The sequence below is a fragment of the Castanea sativa genome, chromosome 3 (assembly GCF_040712315.1).
Source record: "Castanea sativa cultivar Marrone di Chiusa Pesio chromosome 3, ASM4071231v1".
NCBI lineage: Eukaryota > Viridiplantae > Streptophyta > Magnoliopsida > Fagales > Fagaceae > Castanea > Castanea sativa.
In genome coordinates, this window is record NC_134015.1 from 14,535,439 (window position 1) to 14,549,616 (window position 14,178).

The following is a 14,178-nucleotide window of genomic DNA, read 5'->3' on the forward strand; positions in this document are numbered from 1 at the left end:
AGACTTTTTTGTTATTATAAATTTTAGAAATATGCACTTTTCAATTATTTTAGCAACTTCAAGGACCTTAAGATTTATATATATTTTTGCTGCACTGGTCGATGATAGAGAATTTGTCTACATAAATTGGATAGAACATTATTAATAGACAAACGCATATTGAATTGAAATTGGGGAAAAATGAAGACATGATTTCACAAGGATGAGATTTTCTAGAAGTATCACCTATACGTAGGGAGGAAGAAGAGAGTTTGTAAGAGGGTAAGAGATTTTGCTATGATTTACACGTGGGAATGGTCAAACTTGGGTCATAATATGTAAGATAAGAACTGGCTTGAATTTTTCATAAAGTTTGGTCTATTTTTAAAAGGTAGTTTATTTTATAGTGAATTAATTTTGGTCTAATGTGTCTAATTGTCAAGATCTCATATTTTATATAATAGTAAAAAAAAGTTACTATGATCTATTGGGTAACAGTAAAAAAAACTTATTAGAAAGAGGTAAAAAATGTTAAATTTATATAATAGTAAAAATAAGTTACTATGATCTATTGGGTAATAGTGAAAAAAACTTAATGAAAAAAGGTAAAAAAGGTTAAATGCAATATTAGAATGCCACATGACAGGACAGTAAAAAGAAGTTACTATGATCTATTGGGTAATTGTTAAAAAATAATAATAATAATAATAAAAAAGAGGTAAAAAATGCTAAATTTATATAATAGTAAAAATGAGTTACTATGATCTATTAGGTAACGGTTAAAAAAACTTAATGAAAAAAGGTAAAAAATGTTAAATGTAATATTAGAGTGCCACGTGGTAAAAAAGGTTAAATGCAATATTAGAATGCCACGTGACAGGACAGTAAAAAGAAGTTACTATGATCTATTGGGTAATTGTAAAAAAATAATAATAATAATAATAATAATAATAAAAAGAGGTAAAAAATGCTAAATTTATATAATAGTAAAAATGAGTTACTATGGTCTATTCGGTAATGATTAAAAAAACTTAATGAAAAAAGGTAAAAAATGTTAAATGTAATATTAGAGTGCCACGTGGCAGAACCTCATGCACTCTCACATGAGGTCTCTGCTTTTATATATATATTGATTAGTCGCTAACTCATGTGATGCACAGGAAATGTATTAAGTACAATATATAATTTAATCTTGGTTTATTTTACTACAACACCAAAATTGAATCTGTAAAATAAAATCATATAGCTAAAACATTTGTTAACAGCTATACGTTTCAGACATTTATTAAACTATATTATTATTATTATTATTATTATTATTATTATTATTATTATTATTATTATTATTATTATTATTATCAACTTAACAGTATTTAAATATATGATACCAACATGCTTCAAGAAAATGTCCAACACTGAAAACAACTTCGAAAACAAACTCAACTAAACAGTTTGATGAATAAATATATTACAATCTATAATATAAGCCAAGAAATAAACTTTGAAACCAATATGAACAAAATCCACGTCAATGAAATGGTTTTCGAAAACCATTTCGATCATTTAAGAGTATGACTCACTAAAGTCATGAAAAACACAAGATTCATTACCAAAAAAAGAAGCATCTTTAGTCTTTATAGATTTTGCCTAAACACCCAGATACGATGACACATACTCACACAAAAATCATTAAAGAAAGAATCAAAGAACATACACAACATGTACGTAGGCTATGAAAGTAAAAATAAGAAAAACAAAAGAGACGTAAACACGGACAATTAAAGAAAAAATATAGGAAAAAAAAAGGTAGGAATTGAAATATAAGATAAAGATGGGTTATACTCAAAAAGAATAATCCATGGATATTCATTGAAATCTTCTAGACAATTTCTGATAATAGAAAAAATAAAACCCAAAAGTTATGATGTTAAACTTCCAAAAGGCAAAAAAAAAAAATTTAAAAAAAAATCCGAAGATTCAAAGCTTCAAAAGTATTGAAATAAAACTATATATATATATAATATTACGCAATAGAGACATACAATAGAAAGAAGGGTTACTCTCAAAAGAATAATCCATGATTATAGCTTTTCTACTATTGAAATTGGCTAGACAATTAAATGTATTGCAAAAAATGAACTTAAAAATTCATATGTAAATCAAACAATTAGAAGATTCTGATCCAAGAATTTATTGAAACAAAACAAAAATTATGCAACTACACAATGGAGAAATATAATAAAATGATGGGTTAGCCTTTAGAAAAAATCAATGTCTATAGGGGTTGAATTTTGAAATCTACCAAACTGTTTTAGATATTGCAAAATTCAAAATATTAAAACTTGTAGAAGGTAAAAAAAAATTTAAGATTTAACTAAAAGATTCAGGCCCAACAATTAAATAAACAAAACTAACAATTGACAACTTGTAAGAAAAAGCAACAAATCTATAATTTTTATTGAACAAATCAAAAACCCTAACCTTGATGCATTGACCGAAGAAGGAGAGGAGTCCAATACATAAGTGGAATATGTGAATTGTGAAGCATGAGCCGCCCTCAAAAAAAAATCTTGAAGAAAAAGAAGTTTCAAGGAGAAAATTGTGTTGCGGCAAAAGAAGATAATAGCAGATCTGATCATAGAGTACTTTATGCACACAAGCACGTGAGAATTAACAAAGTGGGACTATTAGTTATTATATAAATATAGATGATAATGATGAGTTTGAGTTTAAGTTGGATTTGTTAGAGAGATAGAGTTTCACTCCTTGTTAAGTTTGGACTAAATAAAAATAATTTTATTTAAATAAAATGATAATTTTATTTAAATACTGTGCTGACGTGAAAAATTGTGAGAGCTTAAGAGAATGGGTCAATATTTAAAGCCTATTTTGGATCTAGGCAGCCCTTGCCTGTATCCATATCCTTTTGGTTTTCCTTCCTAGTTTAAAGATTCTCATATGAATATTTTAACTGGGAATATATATAAACATAGTGAAATTCATCATCTGAAAATACTTGCAAACCCATTTATGAATATGTAGGCTTGCCTTGAGGATTTGACTCTACCATGGGATCTTAGGCCAAGTATGTATACGAGAGTATGTTCTTGATGGATGAAAATAGAGCAGTAAGGGAAACAGGGAACTTCTATGGCATAAAATGCTACACTTTGGGTTATGCTAATGTTGACAAAACAGGGGATAAGTTGAATTAGATTGAGCAGATAGTAGAAAAGACATCGATTGATTTCTTACAAAAACCACAGAAAATGTTTCCTGGAGCATGTGAAGCAGTAAGGTTAAAGGAAAATGAAAACAAGATAGCTCAATTTGCATTCATTTATGGTGGTCTAAGCTTTTATCTTGATGATGACAAAAAAAAAATCACCAATAAGTTACACGTTCCTCACAAGGTTGAAGCAACACCTACACAACAAAAAGAAAAGACCTAACAAAGAGCACCGGTGTAGTGCCGGCCAAAAACCCTTAGAAGATCAAGTTAGAACTTTTCGCAACCCTAGAGTGTCAAAGTTGAGTGAATTATGTGTACCTTGATTTGTGAGGACTCGTGGGTTTTTATAGTAGAGTCAGCCTCCGTTTCATGCGCATCAAGACGTTTCCTTCTAGGGAAGATCCTCTTTGATGAGCGTATATTACAAAATCCATTACTAGTTGGAATTCTTTTCGTATTAGGATTCTTCAAAGATTATCGTGAGGCGCAAGTTAATTCCATTTAAGGATCCTTGGAGCCCAAGCGAGACAGATGAACGCCACGTGTTACTTACATCTGTCCACTATGTGTCCATCCACATTGGACTCCTCTACTACTAGCCTGCCATTTTGTCATCATCACATTTATTGAAATGGATCCGTCACCTACACCTTTTGATCCTCTTCAGTTGCCCCCTCATTTCATGGATCTGTCATCTATCGTACGGACCCATGGAATGACTGTTCGTTTCTATCCTTGACAAGTCTGTTTTGAATGACAGGCTACCTCAGAGCAATAAATGCCTCAAGGACACGTGGCGGACTTTGATTGACTGTTTGCTTGGATCGAGGCGTCCCTTCGTCTTTCGTGTCGTTCCCTCTATATATACTATCCATGCCTTTCATTTTCACATTTTGGAAAAAATTTGGCTGATCAGAGCGCATCCGTCCACTCCACTTGATCTGTTGCCTCAACAAGTTGACATTACTGTCCTCTTGACTCTTCCGTCGCTTTCACTGTACCGTTAATCTGTGAGTATTTTCTTTGCTATCAATTTTTCTTCTTTAATTGGTATGTTGGTCCGTCATCAGTGTAGAACTAGCGTCTTAGGTTTCCTTTATCCGTCATTTGTAGGTGTGAGATGTCTAGTAAGGCGTCAAGTGGTCAGTCCTTTGTCCGCGAGGGAGCGGGCTACAAGGAGGTGTTCCCGTCAAGTCAAGCAAACCCGGGCACCTCCAGCAAAGAGAGAGAATCGTCAGCCAACTCTCCTTCCAATGTGGAGGATGAGGGTTAGGGTGAGAATGGGTCAGAGTATGACTTGAATGACGACTTAGACAGCAAATACCCTCCCATCTAGTCCGTCATAGGTCCCGATGGGTTCAGGGAATTCATCATGCTCCCTTTGTGGACGGTGAATGACTTCATCTCGTCCATCAAGCAACCACACTTCAATACTCTTAGGCAGAAGTATCAGATACCTGATAATATCCCCATCCGTCTACCCTTCAAGAACGAGAAGTGCTATTACAAGGGCCTTGAAGACGTTGGTGTATACAAGCAGATGCTCAAAGCGGGGCTGCGATTTCCTCTAAGTGCCTTACACCGTCGTCTTCTCCAATACTTGGGTTTGGCCATCACCCAAATTACACCAAACGCCTAGAGGGTTTTTCTAGGTGTTGAAGTCTTATATGGCGAGATGTTTGACAGTGCGCAACGGTTAACAGTGGAGGAGTTCTTTCATTATTACCGTCCGTCCGAGATTACCAAATCAAGGGGTATGTATAGCTTCATGCCAAGGAGTCTAGTGCTTAGATTAGTGTGCGAGACCCCAGATTCTGATCATAACTGGAAGGGTCAATATTTTTTCCTTCAAGGGGACAATTGGATGTGTCGCCCTGACGACCATGAATATATGCCTGTAGATCCTAGGGCATAATGCCGCCATCTGGTATGTGCTCGTCCTACTTAGCATGTTTGTATTGAACATTGAAGTTATTCTGATCGTTCACTCTTTGCAGCTCGGAACCGTCCGCAAATTACCACTGAGCAGTTTGGTTTCCTGGAGAAAATCTTCCAGACCACCAGGTTGTCAGAGAGGACTTGGATAAAACTTGTCACTTTGGATACCCTGCATTGGTACTGTGACGGTCCAGAGCCCACCATTGTTGCCAATTGATATAACTTAGGAATACACAAACGTATGTCCTTTGCTTGTGCTTTTGTATTTTACCATCATTTTCACCCGTCTACTCCTTACAAAAATGGAGGATGCCAGGAGAAGGGCCATCATTAAGCAGCAAGCTGCTGTCGAGAAGAAACAAGGCGGTGATTCTGCCCCCAAGACAGGTTCAAACATTCTGTCCGCTAAGAGGCAACTGTCAGAGAAGTTTGATCGTCATAGCAAGAAACAGAGGGTGGTGACATAGCTACCTGCTAATCAAACTCCTGACGTATTTAAGTTGCCCCCTAAGTTAGGCATAGGCAAGGGTAAGGGTCTATTGACCAATCCAGACCCCATCAAGGAAAAACCTTTCATATTGCTTCGTGAAGATTCGCAATATGCCCTCAATCGGGTGATTATCATCACAGAGGAAGACTATGAGAACCTGGGTAACCATGCTACGGAAGCCATGGGGGAGACAGCCTTGTTCAGTCTTACCTAGGTTGGTACCGTCACTCCCTTTTCCATCATATTTTGGCATGTTAATACTTACTCTTTTATATTGGTGTAGGGGGTCCTTATGGCAAAAGGATTAATGGACCGTTGCCTTGCCTAAGAGAAGACATTGGAGCGCGTCCGCGTAAAGTCGAAGGCGACGGTGGAGGAGCTTGACGAGTTGAAGCTCTGGAGGCTTCGTCACAAAGAGAAGTTAAAACTGTCCAAGCAGACTCGTGAAAGCTTGGAAAAAGTGGTGGAGTTGTTGAGGGAAGCCTTGAAAACTAAAGAAGATAGCCTCCGTTAGGCAAAGGTCGAGGCTATCAAGGAATATCGGGATTCTGATGCTCTTCTGGGCGAGTTGGGTACTTCCTTTGCCGGCGGATTCGACAATTGTCTTCATCAAGTCAAGGCCTCGTATCCCGATCTGAACCTTGCATATATCACCATTGATCTTGAAGGTCAGACTCCAGCTCACCCTATTGACACTGAAGATACAGATGAGCTCTTTGGTGGAGAACAAAGTGATGACAAGGCACAAAAGGTTGGTGAGAAGGGATCCGTCGAAGATGATGACTGTCAACCCTCAACCAAAGGTCCTGATGACAAGGAGGATACAGTCGTAGTTCAAGAGTAATATATGCCCTGTTTGTTCAGAATGTGTGGGAAAACAATTTATCGAACCCGTTTCAACTGTTGTTTTTTGTTGGTTTTTTGTTAGCGTTGTACTTTGATTAAATTTTTGAATCACTTCTTTCGTAGGCTTTTATTATCTTTACCCGTGCTATTCTTAGTTTTATTTTATGTTGGATAAAACATCCTTGTCAAAAATGACCCGTCCTGTACGGGAATTTAACTCGTCTGTAATCAATGAATCCATCTATATGATGTTAAATATGTGTGGCCGTCCTCTTGAGGATTTCTCATCCTTCATAGGATAACCCGTCCACTTTGTGGATTTAAATAAAATTCATCCTTTATAGGATAATCCGTCCACTTTGTGGACTTAAATAAAATTCATCCTTCATAGGATGACCCGTCCACTTTGTGGACTTAAATAAAATTCATCCTTCATAGGATAATCCGTCCACTTTGTGGACTTAAATAAATTTCATCCTTCATAGGATGACCCGTCCACTTTGTGGACTTAAATAAATTCATCCTTCATAGGATTAACCATCCATTTTGTGGACTTAAATAAAATTCATCATTCATAGAATGACCCGTCCACTTTATGGACTTAAATAAAATTCATCATTCATAGGATGACCTGTCCACTTTGTGGACTTAAATAAAATTCATCCTTCATAAGATGACCCGTCCACTTTTTGGACTTAAATAAAATTCATCCTTCATAGGATGACCCGTCCACTTCGTGGATGATTCGCCCATTATTGGGACTTTAGTAGAACCTGAGCCAAAGAGCACTCCATATGCTCTGAATCAACTCCTCTTATTATAATGGATGGGTAGAATATTGTTCATAAAAATAAGAAAATTGCTCTTTAAGCTCTAAGAGTACTATAGAAAATAAAAACTACAACTGCCTACTGAAAAAGATAAACTAGAAATGAGGAGGGTAATGTTGTTGCTGTCCTTGCTCATTGCCTATTGGTAGCACTTCTTCAGGTGCTCTGTGTTCCACGGGTGGCTTAATTTTTGCCCTTCCAGTGTCTCTAGGTGGTACGTTCCCTTCCTATGAAATGAGGTGATCTTGTACGGTCCTTCCCAGTTAGGTCCTAGCTTCCCTTGGGAGGCGTCTCTTGCAGCGCCAATTACTCTCCTCAAGACAAGATCTCTAACCTAGAAGTCCATGTGCCTGACCTTAGAGTTGTAATGCTTTGCCATGAGGTTCTGGTACCAGTCTAATCTTTGCTCAGCTATCACTCTGACTTTGTCCACCAGATCGAGATGTAAGCGCATGGCTTCATCATTCTTCTTCTCGTCGTGGTTCTCAACCCAGTAACTTATAAGCCCTACTTCTGCCAGGATGACTGCTTTGCTACCATACGCTAATTGAAACGGTGTTTCCCCTATTGGTGTCCTTGTCGTTGTCCTGTATGCCCATAAAACACTTGGTAATTCATCCGGCCATATGCCCTTTGCCCCTCGAGCCGAGTCTTAATGATTTTGAGCAAGGATCAGTTCGTGACTTCAACATATCCGTTGGCCTGTGGGTGGGCGAGTGACGAGTAGTGATTCTTGATCCCTAGCTGTGAACAAAAATCCTTGAATGCGTCATTGTCAAATTGCTTTCTGTTGTCTGAAACAAGCACCCTTGGTATGTCATACCTGCAAATGATATTCTTCCATACAAAGCTCTGGATATTCTTCTCCGTGATAGTGGCCAAAGCCTCTGCTTCCACCCATTTAGTGAAGTAGTCAATGCCCACCATTAAGAACTTCAACTACCTTACCGCAGTTGGGAATGGGCCCATGATGTCTAACCCCCATTATGCGAATGGCCATGGGGCCGTCATAGGGGTGAGTTCTTCCGTTGGTAGCCTTATGAAATTGCCAAACCATTGGCACTTGTCGCATGCTTTGACATTTGTGTCGGCATCCTTCTGCATCGTTGGCCAATAATATCCTACTCAGAGTAGCTTGTGCACTAAAGACCTAGATCCCGAGTGGTTGCCGCAAATTCCTTCATGGACCTCCCTCATAACATAGTCTGATTCTTCAAAGGCGAGGCATCTCAAGTAGGGTCAAGAGAAACCCCTCTTGTATAGAATGTTTTTTATCAGGACGAATCGGGAGGCCTTAACCTTCAACTTTCTTGCAGTCTCTTTGTCGTCTAGCAGTTTGCCGTCCATTAGATATGCGGCTATTGGAATCATCCAACAATGTTCATTGCTTACCTCCTGTACACCGGTACTATCTATGAGTGATGAGAGTTAAACGAAGGATAATACCTGGTTGGGGACGATCATAGGTTTTATGGAAGCTGCTTTTGCAAGTCGGTCGGCATCTTGGTTCTCTTCTCTTGGGATTTGAACCAACTTGAACTGGATGTTTCTTGTTCGACCCTATTTTGATTGCTTCTCATTTTATTTGTCTTTGTTAATTGCTAATTTGATTCAACCTAACGAAGAGGTAGGAATGTACTGAATCAATGTATATAAAAGTGAATTAAATCTCTGAAATTTTCTCAAAAAGAAAAAGTGAATTTAAATGACCTCACTATAAATCACGTCAGCGTTGCTGCTTTGGCGATGATACTGATAAGATCAAGGTGAAACGGATTATTCGACCTACTTATAAAATTATTATTTAATAATAATAATAATAATAATAATAATAAAAGAGGAACGGATTAAGATGTTTTAGAATTTTTAGGTTACAATTCTACTATGACTAAAATCCTATTCGATGGATTACATTTATCATGTCATCAACATTTATGTTTTAAAAAAGTTTTGACTCTCTCCATTTTTTGTATCTATTTAAAGTTTTAAACTTATAGATGGTGGTGTTTGAAATGTGAAAGAACCACAACAATGATTCCACCCAAACTTACAACAATCACCTATTTGCTCGGTATTTCAATTTGATTTATAAGACAAACACAACCACTTCCTAAATCAAGGACCAACTTTGGTGGGTCGGTCTCAAATCCTCTAAAGATTAAGTTAGAGGAGAAAGTTGGGTGAAAATGTTCATAAATAGCAATTATAACAATAAAATATATACTCCTACCTCTGAATTCAAGGGCTATTTTCAGATGAGGGTTGGCAATATCTTGGGTCTATTCGCTAGAAGGAAAAGGGTGAAGTCGTTACACTTCTTTATCCTTTTAGGTTGTTTGAGAATATGCGAGATCATAGTAGTATCTACTATCTAACACTTACCTCTTTAGTGACTAATTATTGTATGAGACGGTTTCATGAGATGTAAGTCTCATGAGATTGTCTCATACAAAAATACCCACATATCATTGAGACATAAGTCTCATGAGACCGTCTCGCACAATAATTTCGCATGGAACCCAAATGTCATACAAGAATGTTTATTGCTGACAAAGTGTCCTCAAACCTCCAAAACGATCCATGATGTCACCAAATTCAATCCACTCATTCAAAATAGATGCATGAGATTTTATGAATTCCATGGTAAAGTTATAAATGAATAGAATGGTCATAAGGAAATAGAATAAAATGATCATAAGGGAATGGAATGTGAAAGCTCAAATAGTGTGAAACGCTATAGCTAATTTAGACCCCCAATTTTAAATTACGGCTTGATTACTTTTACTCTAACATAACTAAATGCAAAACAAGAGTAAGTGAATCGTAATAAAACTGAAACACTACTCTAAGGCATAAGCATGTATAATAAACAATAAATGTAAAGCTTAAAGAGTAGGGAAGAGAGATGCAAACACAAAATAATATACAGATGTGTTATCAAAGAGGAAACCGAAGTACTTGGCAAAAAACCTCTCCACGACCCTCCAAGCTAAAATCGATCCACTAGTGAATAAAGTTTGAGTACACGAATATAAAAAAGATCCTCCAAGCCTAATCTACCTAATGTACTTGAACCTTCCACATTCTAGCTACCGATAGGCTGTACGGAGTCGATGGGCTTTACGAAGCCATGTCTTCACTAGTTATCTGAATCTCGTTATTAGCTCCAAATTAATCAATGGCTTTTTCCAATGCTTCCCATATGCACCAAAACTTTTCTCAACACTCAAATTGGGCAAGGCAAGTGTTTGGGCTAGGCAAGTGTTTGGGCTAAGAACTTCTCAAGGATGTGTAGATAGAGAGGTAGGAGTAAAGGAAAACTTTAGACAAATGGGTATACAATCTCTAACTCTAAAGTGTTTAGCTAGGGTTTTCTCTTTCAAATGTTTCTTGGAAAAACTCCTTAAAAATTCGTGAGTAATGAGGGCTTATATAGTATTGATAAAGGTATGTGTTAGGAAATTTAGACCTCAGTTGATAGAATTAACCAGTTTTAAGCCCAAGTTATTAATTAGATTTATTATGAATAAACCTTGTTAAAACAAATAAACATCAATATTATGCACAGCGGAATAGTAAATAAGACAAGATATGATAACTTAGGAAAGCCAATGAAACAAACTAGTTTCACAGTAAAAAATCTAGGGGGAACCTTCCCGAAAAGCAATTAACTTTAGTAAAGAGAAGTTTTAGATCCAGTACAAAACATTTGTCCCTAAACTCTATATTCCTCATAGATGAACTTACAGCAGAAACTTCTATTGTTTCAGAACCTCTGAACTCTTCAATATATGAACGTCACCCTTTTACACGAATCCCAGTACGTGATTAACCAATGATGCACAAATCCTAGTACGTGACTAACTCCAGCAACTTGAAGATGTTGTTGGCTGCAAAGTTCTTCACTTCATGCACAATGAAGATCAAGAAGTACTTGGTTACAAAACCCTAAGGCGCAAAAGACACAGTAACTTCTTATAGAAAGAATAAGACACTAGGTCATTTTCTGCATATGCTCTCCATATGCGACGGCCTTTAAAATAAGTCTTATATATGTCTAGGGTTGTAAGAAAAGAAACCCTACACAAATATACAAGCATGAGCCGAAAATCAAATTTGAAAATTCTGATTTTGTAAGTCTCGACAGATTCAGCTTCTATCGAGCTTCTGTCGAGTTTCGTTCTTAAATCTAGATACTATTTCTGGCGAGGTATCTTTTGAGCTTTAATGAACAACTTTTCATCACTTGTTTCTAACTCCAATTTTCATGGCTTTAATACTTGACTTGAACTCTTATTTCTTAAAGTCTTAAACACATCATAAATCTACCCAATTACAAGTAAAGTGTATATTGTCAAATGATTAGCCAATTACATAAAATATATCCCTAACATTATGAGAAAAAGCACTTAAAAAGTTCCAAGCAAAGATTTTTACGGGTAACTCGCAACTTAGCCTAAGTTGCGAAGTGACTCGCATAATCTACCCTGGCTAAAAAGCTCTTCAAATTCCAACATGTGTTGTCACGTGACCTTTCACGGGTTGGCACTCGCAAGCCAGTTGCGAGCTGGTCGCGAATTCTTCATCTTCACAGAACTTTACCAATCTCTCTTACACAACCTTTACATTAAATCCCACAAAAAATACAAAGAAATGATTGGAAAAAAAATACACTCAAATTTAACACGAAATTAAAGCCAACATAGAAAAATAGTTATAAATCACAACTTTACAGAATGTATTTAAGCAAGGAAAATGAATAGAAAAGAATGGAATGAAATGGAGTTAAGTAACCTTGATTGGATGTTTTGAAATAAAGGAATGAAAATTAATGAAATGTAAGTAATTTTATTTGGAGTAACATAGAGAGAATGTAATTGAATCATTTTATGACAATATTACTATTAGACCCTATTTTAAAATAAATGATTTAATATATAGAGGTATATTGTGAGTTTTGGCGAAAAAATCATTATATCCAATTTCATTTCCTCCAATTCCTCCCAATTTCAAAGGGAATGAAAATTTGAGGTTTTAAGGGAATATAGAGGAATAAGTGTTCCCTCCTACCCATTTCATTCCCTTCCACTTAAACTAACAAACATAGGAATGGACTTCCCATTCCTTCCATTAAAACTCCCAAATAAGGGAATGGAAGAATATTCTAAAATTATTTTTTTCATTTCTTTTCATTCTATTTCATTCCCTCTCCTAAACGAGGGCTAAAAGACCTTAATCCGAGTAAAAATTATCAATACTTATATAGAGCAATATAAGAATGGGAAGTAAAAAAAGTGGTGGGATGTAAAAACCCCATTCTTGGAGCTGGAGGAAAAGACATTTGAGACAATAATCATTTTACAAGTAGAAATCCAATATACATTATTTAGATTAGGATTTTCTAAAGATATTTTGAATAACTTGTGAAGTGATTTTTTTTTTTTTTTGAGGAAAACTTTTTAAATGAGTTGATTTAAATATTTTTACATCATCAATATATAAATAAATATAAACTCTTAGTATCATTTTTATATTTATTTAAATTATTGATTGATGATGTGAAAAATAAATAAAATAAAATAAAATCACTCAACAAATAATTGACAAAATTGTAAGAACTCTACTGTGGTGCTATGGCCCAAAGACTTTAGTCTGTTGTGGGCCTAAGCTCTAAATTAATTTGTTCTCTAGTAAAGTTCTTGGCCCACAATGGGAAATCTCGGGAATATTTAGTCGCAATAATGGATCGGGTCCTATTGATCCATCATTATGCTACGAGTCTTTTGCCAAGGATGCAACTCACTAGCCAAAAACTACCCTTTCTAAGTTCCAAGCAAAACCTCAGTTCCCAAGGATTATGCTCTCGCCTTTCTCTCGTGTTTCTCTGAGACAATTTGTACATTTGCAAGCTTAAAGGACATCATTGGTGTGTTGCATAGCATGATTTACGTCCAAAGGCTCAAAAGCTACTTAATAGAGAGATTTGGCAATACCAACCTTCCCACGTCTTCTTTGTTTTGTTTTGTTTTTTTTTTTTTTTTCTATGCATGAGAAATGTCCTATCTTTGAGAGCTTCAAGATGCACTTGAATGATAGTTTACCAGATAGCTAGTACTGGTTGGCCCTTACATAAGCTTATGAGTCGACTAGTCATGACCTTTCATTGCTAAAGCTCTTGTGACACATTGGTGTAAGCAATAATCATAAGATTCATAACAAAAAGAAGACAATGTAAGATGACAGACAGGAATTTTGAGGGCATGTGTTAGGTGTTGGGTATTAATCTTTTAAGTACATTTTCTACGTTCCCCAACATTTGATACCACATGAAAAGTGAGTGAAAGGGAAAATATGGATTGAGATATGCAATTTTTTTTATATGTAATATGGATTGAGATATGCAATTGCATCATGCAATTAACCTCTCTTAATTTCTTCACAAAAATTTTTACATTTTCAATTTGTTGGATATTTTTATAAAAAATATCATATTTATTTTAATACTCATTTATGTGAATTATGGAAATCAATTATCCCTTAATGTCAGATACGTTAATTGCTAAATTTTGAAAATTTAAATATAATTCAAAATTTGAATAGCTAATTTTAATGGTTTTAATTAGGAAATCTTTGAAAATTAATGTGAATTTTAATACCATATATTGCCAACTTTTAGTATACTTTCCATTCTAAACATTTTGTATTCAAACATTTTTATTTAAATATGACATAATAACGTTATATATGCAAAAAATTTCAGCACTTAAATGTACAGCTATTGCTAAATTATTTTATGTTATAATAAGTTACCATATATACACAAATATTTACTATTTAGTTTAATGGAAAGTGATCAAACAGCT